Below are 12,848 nucleotides of genomic sequence, written 5' to 3'. Positions count from 1 at the left end.
TACACTACAAGGTGAAGGAAATTGAGTTCTCAAGGTTCCTTTCCACTGGACCAGACTGGCTCTGACAACTGGATTTGACGAGCATGTTTTGAATGCAGAACAAGGGGACATTGTGAGAGCAGGGGAGCCACCCTACGGATCAACACATATATCCAAACCCAAAAGAAGAGAACCATGACTTAAATGCCTGTTAAATATTTTGTCTGGGGCTCGACAAGCACACTTCTATACTCAGCCCCATACGTTTCAAACTGAAGTTCCAGAAGTTTCTTTAAAACAAGCACGAATGCCAACTTAAATAACAAATATGAGGCAGTCCTTCTAAGAAAAATACAATCAAGGAGGGAAGAGAGTGGTTAATATAATATAACATTCTTCTGCTTTAGCCCATTCTAACTTGCACATACTGAGTGTGAGATGAGAGCATACCGACACACACAGAACTCCTCAGAAAAGTGCAGTTTCTCAATCAGGCCATTCACAATCAGCATGTGAGAAGAGTTTCTTTCCCTCTCTCCGTATTAAACTGTACATCAGCCTGATAATGATTTCTGTTTGCATGCGCATTTGCTTCCTTTTATATGTAAGATGTGAAAGAATTAAATAAAAGCCGTATGAATATTTAAACAAACAAAAACATGTTGATAAACAAGGCTTGAAAAATAAGACAAAAAAATCTTTCCATATGCTACCATCCATCTTTAATGATCCAAAATCTGGAAAGGAAAGCTTAGGATGACTCATGCATATTTCATCATCCACATGTGAAGTGTTCTCATTAGGATCTTCTACTAGCCCTCCATCTTGGCACACGTTACCTGCACTTTGATTTCTAGTATTATTTCAGTTGATAAACAAAATCAAACTGTTAATGAGTAATGGAGTGTAGTGCTTCTCTGTGATTAATTCACTATCCACAGACTCATTCACTGGCTCTATTCAGCACAGTACAGAGATACGCCCTGAAGTAAGACATGGAGAGAAGAGGACTGGCTCAACTTTAGATAGAGCTTTAACTATCTATAGGAGACTGTTTAAGGAAACAGTAGGTGAGAGACAACATGCACGCACGCACACGCACACACACACACGTCCCGCTGGGCTTGGGGTGGACAGCCATGTCCAAACTGATAAGGGGATGGAGGTCCTGTGGTGGTAGGCCTGATCTCTAAGAGTGAGGCCTGGGACTCAGCTGAGGCTTGGCTGGGACTCAGGGGGGACTCCGGCGGAGGTCCGGCCGTCCAGCAGGAGGCCCTATTCTCCCAGGCCCCCGCTGGGCTGTGCCTCCATATAGGGCCTCCAAATCCATTTATACCAGCTCATGTTTAACAGTCGTACCGACACATTTATGATCCAGAAAGGCTTCCCTTTATCAGGGAGGCCAGAGCAATTTGCCTCTTCACACCGTCACGGTACATCAGCCAGAGCCCTGGGGACTCAGCTCTTGTCATTTAGCCTCCGCCAGGCAACAGTCTCAGAGCCACAGTCATATCAGGCATCTGACGGTCAGACGGCTGTCATCTGCCTGCTCTGCACTGTGCATGGATGGATATAGCTACCTCTCTGGCTCAGACTGGCCTGCACCATACTGTTCATATGATCATCCTCCTTCAGAGCCCTGGGGAGAGACCCCACCCCAGTCAACAAGCTCTTCTAGAGCCTAGCCTTTCTTCTCCAACTTGATGTAAAAAGCCTGTTTCTCAACAGACATACACACAAGACAGAAAATCCTCTCACACCTTCAGGATTTTAGCAATGCCCCTTATCTACTTCCCCAGAGTCAACTTGTGGATGCCCTTTTTATGTCTCTGGGTACAGTTTGAAGTTGCTAACTAGCGCTAGCGCAATTGCTAGCGTAATGACAGAATGTCTATGGGTATCTGCTAGCTAACGCTAGTTAGCATTGGCTCGCTAAATCAAATCAAATCAAAATCAAATCAAAACTACCTCTAACTTCCTTCATACTGGACACAGAGACATACAAATGGTATCCACTAGTCCATCTGACTCTGGGGAAGTAGATAAAAGGCCTCATTGTCAAAATCCCGAAGTATCCCCTTTAACACACACATACCTGTGCACGTGCCTGGTTGAGAAAAACCTATATGTCTTTACCTCCCTGCTTTACGCCGTCAGGATTCAGGAATAATACACTACCTCTGCTGCCACCGTCCCCACAGTACATTCATTTAATTTAGCACGCACTCACTGTACAGGATGAATTGATTTCACTTTGTTTGGTTTTGACAGCCATGTTTATTGTGCAATGAAATGTGGTGTGGCGTGGGGCTGACAGTATCCATCAACGTAGGCCAATCTGCTGACTGCCGGGCCAGATGAAGGTATTCATTAGGGCAGGAGCGCAGCGCTCACTCAGACACGACAGCCAGTGTCTGCGCCTTGGGATCGCTCGCTCTAATTTACGATGCCCCCCGTGCCATTACTCTGCCACTGACACTGATTCAGCAATTTATATACTGGCATGCATGCATACGGGCAGAGGTGAGCCTCTTACGAGGAGGGGGACACAACACGGCCCGCCACCCTGACACCAGCGCCAGGAAACAAACCACTTCAATCAGTTCATTAGAGATGAGGCCCGTGAAGCCCTGGGTTGTGGTTCGCTAGGCGGAAGACGAGGAGGAGAACTTCTTCTCCAGTTCGTATCTGCACCAGCAAGCCATGAAAGGGAAATCTATGGCTCTTCTAAACAGCATTATAATATCTTGGTGGCTTTGTGTGAGTGTGGAACGGAGTGCTGACGGGCTAAGCAGACCCAGATTCAGAACCAGCTCAGGGCTGAGGGCTCTGTCTGTCAGTGTTGGGACTTGGAGCTGGGAGCAGAAATGAGCCTGACCCTGGGCTAGAAGGCATGATGCCACCACTCCATGGGGACAGAGGACCGCATCCGTCCCTGCCACAGTGCTTGTGTATGGTCACATGGGAGGTCCCTGCCGCCCTCTCAGCAGCAGCAGCCACTGAGAGAGCTGGCAGCAGCAGCAGGGCCTATAGCTCACCAAGCATCACCCCACAACGGTAACATGCAATTTACAACAATGCTGTTTTCTCTCCAATAAAACACCCAACACTGTTCTGACATTTACAAACAAGCATTAATTGATTTTGGGGGGAGGAGCAGCACGTTCGGGAAGCAGTTAGTTAGGTGTGTGATTGTATAAATAAATACAGATGTTTAGCAGTGACAGGGCAGCCCCCAGGGTTGGGGCTGGGGAGGGGGGGGGGGGGGTGAGGGGGAACAGGGGAGGGCTGCTTAATCGAATTTATTGTGATTCATGAGGCCTGCAGCTCAATGTGACGGAACGATATGAGAATCTGCTTTTAATTTGTTTCTCCCACAGACACTGAAGATGAGCAGAGAGAGACAGAGAGGGAGAAGGAGAGAGAGAGGGAGCGAAAGAGGGGGGTAGGGCGAGAGAGAGGAGAGAGAGAGAGAGAGAGATAGAAGGAGAGGGAGATGGAGAGATAGAAGGAGAGAGAGATAGAGAGAGAGGGAGAGATAGAAGGAGAGGGAGATAGAGAGAGAGGGGGCAGGGAGAGAGAGAGATAGAGAGAAAGGGGAGAGGGAGCGAGAGAGGGAGAGAGGGATAGAGAGAGAAGGAGAGGGGGATAGAGAGAGAGAGAGAGAGAGAGAGAGAGAGAGAGAGAGAGAGAGAGAGAGAGAAAAAGAGGGAAACGAGAAAGAAGTCAGAGATGGAGGCAAAATGAAGAAGAGGGAGGGAAAGAAAGGAGAAAAAATGAAGAGAGTGTTGTGAAGCCCAGCAGCCTATGACACCTGTGTGCTGCAGGTTCAGACTGGACCCTGTGCCGAGCAGAGGGCTTTGTTCTGAGGGCAACACCGACTGTCACCCTGGAATCTGCTCAGGAGGATCTGCCTCAGTGAGCAGGCAACAATCACTCCAACCTGCCAAGCCCTCCCTGCTCCCCGCCCAGTGGGATCAAATCAAACACCTCTGACTAAAGGTATTTACTACTGACAATAGGGCCTCTCCCTCCAAGGGAGGGGATCAGCCCACATGCAATGCATGGACAGATATGACACATGCAGTGTATGGACAGATATGACACATGCAGTGTATGGACAGATATGACACATGCAGTGTATGGACAGATATGACACATGCAGTGTATGGACAGATATGACACATGCAGTGTATGGACAGATATGAAACATGCAGTGTATGGACAGATATGACACATGCAGTGTATGGACAGATATGACACATGCAGTATATGGACAGATATGACACATGCAGTGTATGGACAGATATGACACATGCAGTGTATGGACAGATATGACACATGCAGTGTATGGACAGATATGACACGTGCAGTGTATGGACAGATATGACACATGCAGTGTATGGACAGATATGAAACATGCAGTGTATGGACAGATATGACACATGCAGTGTATGGACAGATATGACACGTGCAGTGTATGGACAGATATGACACATGCAGTGTATGGACAGATATGACACGTGCAGTGTATGGACAGATATGACACGTGCAGTGTATGGACAGATATGACACGTGCAGTGTATAGACAGATATGACACGTGCAGTGTATGGACAGATATGACACATGCAGTGTATGGACAGATATGACACATGCAGTGTATGGACAGATATGACACGTGCAGTGTATAGACAGATATGACACGTGCAGTGTATGGACAGATATGACACATGCAGTGTATGGACAGATATGACACATGCAGTGTATGGACAGATATGATACATGCAGTGTATGGACAGATATGACACATGCAGTGTATGGACAGATATGACACATGCAGTGTATGGACAGATATGACACATGGAGTGTATGGACAGATATGACACATGCAGTGTATGGACAGATATGACACATGCAGTGTATGGACAGATATGACACATGCAGTGTATGGACAGATATGACACATGCAGTGTATGGACAGATATGACACATGCAGTGTATGGACAGATATGACACATGCAGTGTATGGACAGATATGACACATGCAGTGTATGGACAGATATGACACATGCAGTGCTCAGTGCCTCTATTAAAGCCGTGGTTCATAGTCCGCTAATTAAACAATGACATGCCAGTCGGATGCTTTGAATTCTTCCATTTCTATGTGTGTGTAAAGGAACTAACAGCTGACATGTTAGCACTTGCATGCCACAGAATAGCTCTTACTTTTGTCTCCTCCATCTCCTCTCGCATGCTATCAGCCTTAAAGTGGGGCAAGGTGCATTCCTGTTCACATCTCACTATTCCAGTATGAATCAATAAAACCTGGGCAACCTGGGCTGACATGCAAAACCAACTCCTCGTCCTAACAGACTATGGGAATGACACACACAGGCACACAGGCACACGCACACTAATCTCCAAGGATAGGCCTATATGATTAAAACAGAACTATTGGAAATCAAACGTGAACTGTATAAAGGGAATTGTCTGAATTGTCTGAATCAAGTAAATGTTTGCAAATGTAATGTTTTATCCCTTCATCAAAAACCATTTGAATTCATTGTTTTGGGAATCAACCAACTTCAAAAAGGGACACCCTAATTGATCTAATATATTACAGTTGTAACTGATATGGTCTCATGTCTAAACCACCTAGTTTGAGCTCGAACAAATAGCCTCCTATTTATTTCTCCTTGGCTGATATTGTGCTGTGTGTTCAGATGAACTCTGTTTCCTGCCTCCCTGCATCTCTCAACGCCCCCTTTGTTCTCCCAGGACCCTCTCTGGCGGAGACAATTTAGACAAACACACAACCCGCGTGTCATACTACTTCTACAAAGCCATATGTGAATGAAAAAAGAGGCTGGGTTGAGGCCTTTTGTGGTATTTGTTAATGTTTGTCATCTGAGCTTAAAAAGACCTAATGACTTTGTGGTGAGCTGATGCATGTGGCTCGTGGCTTCCAAAATGAAGGAAATTCTATCTATTCCCAAACCACGCCACTATTTTCCAATGGCCCTCGTTAGAACTTTGGCAGCTGTTAATTTGGTTGCTGCATGCTTTGCAAATATTAGTTTAAGCAACCTAAAGCTTTCTGTGAACTACAGCGAGGCCTGCTGTACAGTGGTCTTCTGAATAACACCGTTTCTCCTCTGCAGGGAGATTGACCCCTGACCTGACAGACCTACAGTCACTAGGTAGCAGCTACAGCCTGTTCAGGTATATTCAGATACTAGCAGTAGTTTTCCTCATGTTTGGGAGCAGAAAGGTGTCTGCAGTACACTCTGTGCTGCTGTGGAATACCGTGTTGCAGGACAAGAAGTCCCCGCTTTAAAATAATGAACCATATTTACATGTGGTACCTGGCTCTCCCTCAAGAAATCACTTAAGGGTAAGCGGTTGAAAATGCTGTTGACAGCTATGATTATTTGAAAATGGCAAATAATTAAAGTAAATAATGATAATAATGTTATTATAATTGTTATATCCTATCCATTCTCATAGTAAACATGCATTTTCTTAGATTTGCTCAACATAATGCCTCCAAACAAGAACCTCAAAAGTTAACACAGATCTTGTTCTCCAAAGTAAACCGATTGCGGTTGTAAAAAGAGGCTTTAATGTGGTGGGCATCATGTTAAAACCCTGTTCACATCATTCATCTGGTGGTGCTGTTGAAACAGACAGATATATTTGTGGAGATGAAATGGTGACTGTGTTGGTGAGCTATGTGCATATGTCTCTGGCTTCTAGCAACCACTCTCTCTCTCCCCCTGGGAAGAGGACCTCCGTGGGCCCTGCCTCTCCTCTCCTCCCTGCCTCCTCCTAATCCACAGCCCGCTGGGAACTCACTTCCCAGAGGCGTCTGGCGCTGGCCTTTCCCTCGGCCCTGCAGAGGACATAAAAGGACACAACTGATCCCTGACGACAGGGGCTTGTGCGCGCCTTGCTCCTGTTCTGACTCCACAGTAGCCACAGAAGAAAGGTTCCCACTGGGGTAACTGGGAGAGACTGGGGACCTAGAGAACATCTGCCCTGAGGGCCAGAGGGGTGGGACAGAGTCTGCTGCGGTGACAACGTGGGAACTATTCCTCTATGGCCACTAACTGCACCTCTAATTCTGAATTTATGGGTGTGATGTGAAAGCAGACATGACAAGTAATTTATGTTTCAGTTCTTTGACTTTGTCAACAAGCAGGTTTATGTGAGGTAGACCATACAATTTGTGAAACGTTGTGTGTTGTGATGATTTTGTTGGGAATGTTGGGAAATGGGGAAATTGGTGGGAAATGTTTTAAACAGGCTTTTAGAAGGGATCTTAAAGAGGCGAGTGCTCTTGTATTGTCCTGAGAAATATCTCTCCCTCCATCTTGAGAATGTTTCAGCTATTAAAGGTGAGCCTGATTCATTTTCCCTCTGCTCGGGGCTCTGAAGTGCCATGGAAACTGACGCAAATATTTACGTCAGACAAACATTGGCGCATCGAGGCATTCCTCGCCACTGTTTACGCTCCAGGCCCACAAAGGGAGATGGCGCTTTGTCACACGGGTGCTACACGAATTTACACCTCTGTGCCCAGGACCTCAAACAAGCGCAGTGGCTGCCTGGGCCAGGCCTGGAGAAGGGCCAGCTTTGTCCTCAGGCACCCTGTCCTTCCCTCACCTACCTATGAAAACCAAGGAGCAGTGGGCGCCTTCAAACACCACTATCCCCCCAACCCAGCTCCCCCTGGTCTACTGCTCTGGCAGCCCTCACCTCTCTCTGGTCCACTATAGGAACACACTGTGCACAGGGGGGAATGCAGGCAGCAGTCTGAAGAATTCACTGTTACATAGAACTGACTGGATGGCTTTTCAGCATGGGAAAAGGGAAAACTATAGGTGAGAAGTCTGTACTTACCATCCAGATCCTCTGGCCTGGTGAGGTCGATGACTCTGTGGCCAATTTTGCCATCCTCTCCCAGTTTGCTAAGATGGTGACCAAGGCTCTCAAAGTGTGCCCGCTCCTACAGTACACAGAAACAGAGAGGAAAGAGAGAGAGAGACAATGAGGAACCTGAACAAATGGCTGCATATACAGTACATCTCTTTCCATATCAAGAGAATAGCTGATCAGTAGAATAACTGAATGAGTCATTTCTGAAACACATTATCTCTTTGAAATAACTGCTAGCTCTATTGTAGAGGCGCTCCTTTGACATGATGGAAGTTGATAGAGCTTCCCTTTATCATCCCTGCCTGCATTCAGCAGATGCTATAATGTCTGCCAGGAGGGAGGGAGGTAGAGACAGTAGGAGCCAGGGGTGCTGTAAATAGAGTTACAGAGGAACACTTTGGGGCCCTCTCTTTGCAGCGCTCAGGATTTACGCCTGCCTGTCTGTCTGTCTGTCTGTCTGTCTGTCTGTCTGTCTGTCTGTCTGTCTGTCTGTCTGTCTGTCTGTCTGTCTGTCTGTCTGTCTGTCTGTCTGTCTGTCTGTCTGTCTGTCTGCCTGCCTGTCTGTCTGTCTGTCTGTCTGTCTGGTACTAGCGCCCAGAGCTCAGCAGCCATCACGTATTCAGGGCTCATGCTTTATAGAACACACCGTGTTCTCCCTTTTGTCATGTCGCTTTATGCTCAGATTAAACTTGGCATCATGTTGTACTTGACGCACAATGAAACCCGTTCATTCCGCTCGCCTGTGACAATATTAAATGTCATGTCCGTGTGCATTTACAGAATAAAATAACAGCTTTCGGGGCCCTCTGAATAGTTGCTGCACATTACACTTAATGTATTATGCAGGGGGAGAGTGCCGACTGCTGCTCGCTCCATTGTTAAATGACCTAGTTCGGCAGTGAATGCGCAGGGCATTAGCACAGGGCTGTCTTCCTCTCTAAAGACTCAAGTAGGAGATGGACACTTTGACTCGGCATGACACAAATAATCTCTCCCCCTCGGATTCGCCTGGAAGACACTAAAAGCAGGCATGTTGCCAGGGTTCAGCCGAGAGCATTTGTTTTACTCCCAGGGTGAGCATTATATCTCTGCACTATGTGTACCCCTCCTCTTCCTGTGTCTTTTCTGAGGTTGCCTATCACACGCAGTTTGTACAGACACTCAGGTGGGCTCCCTATACAATGCTAACAGCTCCCCTGCCACACACACAGACACCGACACCAACACACACATTAATCTTTCACTGTTTTCTGGGCTTTCACTCTTTTGTTTGTGTTCTTGTTTTCCACCCACATGGGAGCTTGTATACCTCTCTCCTATCAGAGAAAATATAATGTACCATTACACTTCAGTCACTGGAGGTTAATACAGAACATCACCTGCAATACAATGCTGTTTGATTTAGTTTCATAGAGCATCCTGATCAAAAGCATTACTTCCAGAAAAAAACAGACAGTTTTTCATTCATTTCTCAGAGAAAAAAAGAATCCATTGTCAAATTACTGAAATGTTTTTTCTCTTTCAACTTCCCTTTCATGGCCAATAATACCTGAAAAGGGTGACAAGAAGACAAATTGAGACATCTGAATTTCATCAAGTCTTCTCCATCATCCTGAGGCATTTCATTTATTCAAGAACTATTCCTCAAAAAGAGAGAGTATGTCTCTCTGTGTGTGTGTGTCTCTCTGTGTGTGTGTCTCTGTGTGTGTGTGTGTGTCTTTCTGTGTGTGTGTGTCTCTGTGTGTGTGTCTCTGTGTGTATGTGTCTCTGTGTGTGTGTCTCTGTGTGTGTGTGTGTCTCTGTGTGTGTCTCTGTGTGTGAAAGACAGTGAGAGTGCTGCAATTTACCATCACGCTTCAAGGAGCCATCATTATGTATGGACATCTGAGTGATTCTGATCTACAATTAACCACCACCTGCTTATGGCCTGTGATTAGAGGCTGCCTATCTGCCTTGGCTTTGCTAACTTAAGTGTTTTCTAATTATGACATATGCGCTGGTCCCCGCTGGGCAGAAGGCGCTTTGTAAAGATAAGATAGAGCGCCATGCCTTCCCAGCGCCACGCTCCGTGTGAAGCGACACACACTGCTGTATTCATCACCCAGCCACATTATTGCACTTAATGAAAGAGGCTAGCGGCCCGATGACAAATTGATGGATGTGCGATTAGTCGGACGGGCAATGGCGGCCTGGGATGGGATGCTACATGGGCAGTTCTCTCCTCTCTGCCTGGGGGGGGGGGGAGCTGGGAGGACTCAGCATTCTGGGTGAACTGTGTAATAAATTAGCTGTCTACCCCCCCACCCCCCACTCCACTGGCCCCTCCTGATCAATCAAGGCCTTTTATAAACTCATGATCATTAAGCATCATCTTGGGCTGAGGGGATGAGTAACAGGAGCCATCCATCAAAGACTTTCATTAACAACTAGCTCAGCGCTAAACTTCTCCTTTCTCCACCACAAAGTCCCAGTGATCACACAGAGGGGAGATCAGCTACCGCACCAGTCAGCTGGGGCCAGTGTTGAACAAGTTATTACCTCCACATCATTAAATATAATAGAACTCTGTACAGTCTGATGATACATGAACAATCATTGTTACATTGGCCTATAACAGGTTGATTTAGGATGTGTTGTCTAATGTGAGTTACTGTATTCTTATGTACTCTGCTGTACTCTACTGTAGCTGGACAGTACTGTATGTGTTACCATCGTCATATGGAGTAGAAGGTGAGGACCAAAACGCAGTGTGGTTAGTATACATTCTTCTTTATTGAAGAAAGAACATGAAGTAAACTGAACCAAAACAATAAACGACTAACTAATGTGCTAACATGCAAAATACATAGATATAGATAATCACCCACAAAGTACCCACAGAATACGGCTGCCTAAATATGGTTCCCAATCAGAGACGACGATAGACAGCTGCCTCTAATTGAGAACCAAACTACCTAGAAAGGAAACAGCCCCATAAACATACAAAACCCCTAGACAAGACAAAACACATACATCACCCATGTCACACCCTGACCTAACCAAAATAACAAGGAAAACAAAGAACACTAAGGTCAGGGTGTGACAGTATGTCAACTACAAGGTTTGAAAACATTGTACAAATATGACTTTCTCTTTCCCTGTGTTGGCAATGCTAATGAACATTAGACTAAATATGTGCAATATGCTACAATGAATTTCCATGACATTTTATATAGTATGTTTTATATACTTATTGCTTACAACCTTTATCATTTATATCCGTGCATTAGAATTGCAGTTATAATTATGGAGATAAATTATATGCACAACATCATGCTTTTTGTTTCAAGGCTTGAAAATATTCAGTGAACTGATGCTACTTTACTACTCCTGCATCAAGTGCTGTGATAAATTAATGTCATTTTTATTATTTTATGATGTCATGAAATTTTTACTGATCACTCTGGCACAGAAGAACATGCAGGGACGATGGCCCTCCGTCCGTCCAGAGAGACGGTACAGTATGCTCACCACCGCCTGCCTGCTGCATGCCCAGAGAGAGAGAGAGAGAGAAAGAAATAGAGAAACAGAGAGTGAGAGAGAGAGAGAGAGAGAGAGAGAGAGAGAGAGAGAGAAACAGAGAGAGGGAGAGAGAGAGAAAGAGAGAGAGAAACAGAGAGAGAGGGAGAGAGAGAGAGAAAGAAATAGAGAAAGAAACAGAGAGTGAGAGAGAGAGAGAGAGAGAGAGAGAGAGAGAGAGAGAGAGAGAGAGAAAGAGAGAGAGAAACAGAGAGAAGAGAGAGAGAGAGAAACAGAGAGAGAGGGAGAGAGAGAGAGAAAGAAATAGAGAAACAGAGAGTGAGAGAGAGAGAGAGAGAGAGAGAGAGAGAGAGAGAGAGAGAGTGAGAGTGAGAGAGAGAGCGAGGCAGGGAGTGAAATGTAGAAAGATAAAAAACTTGATAGAATAAATGCACAAGTGAAGGAGAGGCAGGGAATGAAGAAGAGAGAACATGAGAGAGGGCAGAGAGAGAGAGAGAATACAAAATATAAAATGGTACAAGTTGTTCCCCTCCCATTCTGAACACGGCCTCTGGCGAGCGAGAGGTCCTTCCCTCAAATGAGTTCAGCATGCAGCCTTCATCCCACATCTCAAATTATAGCGACGCGCTCCAAGCTCAAGTGGAAAAAAGCCACCCACAATAATCTCCTCTGCCCTGCCCCGTGCTCTTTTTGTCTCAAATTTGGTTACAAACACAGTTTGTTCGATAGCAAATGGCTGCCCGGTGAAGTCATTCCATAGCCATAGAGAACAGAGCAGGGCGAGGGATGGCAGAGTCAGTGGAACTTCTTAGCTTAGCATTGGAGAAGTGTGGAACCCGAGAAGGCCCATGTCAGCACTGTGAAGAGGGCTTTAATCTGCCTGGCCACAGAACATGTGCAGGAGGCCCGCGTCTCTGCCCACAGCCACAGGGCGTATCCTGGGCCTGGGCAGCCCTGGCAGAGGCAGCTAGAGGCAGTGGTAAAGAAAGCAGAAGAAGAGGCAGAGAGAGGCAGGAGGCCCTGTGCATTGTGCCTGTGTCTACCCTATATTTACGCATCACACTGACGCTCCACTCCTGCCCCTCTCCTTTATAAATAGCCTGGCCACCACCATATGGCCTTGGATTGTCTGCTCCATACAACTGTAAGATAATAAGGATTGTTAAAGCCTGTTTAACGTCCGGTATTAAGGACAGCTGAAAACATTGTCTGGATTTAAGTGAAAAAAAGTAGAGAAGTTCTCCACTATTCTTCTGGTAAAGGGACTGCTTCTGTAAGATAATGAAAATCTTCACTTGAGTTGAAGCAGAGGATAATCAAGCAGGACAGGTGTGTAAACCCGGGAGTTTGATCATTTCCTTTTTTCAGTTGCCCAGGTGCACAGGGCTAAAACAGGGCTCCTCTCCCCTGT

At 46.0% G+C, this 12,848-nt stretch overlaps 1 pseudogene; it reads right to left on the bottom strand.

The window, feature by feature from the left end:
* Positions 1 to 8,530, bottom strand: part of LOC115112561 (transcription factor SOX-6-like) — a 42,937-nt pseudogene extending 34,407 nt beyond the window's left edge.
* Between the last annotated feature and the right edge of the window lie 4,318 nt (positions 8,531 to 12,848).

Source organism: Oncorhynchus nerka, unplaced genomic scaffold (genome assembly GCF_034236695.1).
Source record: "Oncorhynchus nerka isolate Pitt River unplaced genomic scaffold, Oner_Uvic_2.0 unplaced_scaffold_1254, whole genome shotgun sequence".
Lineage (NCBI taxonomy): Eukaryota > Metazoa > Chordata > Actinopteri > Salmoniformes > Salmonidae > Oncorhynchus > Oncorhynchus nerka.
This window is presented reverse-complemented; position numbering and strand designations above follow the sequence as displayed.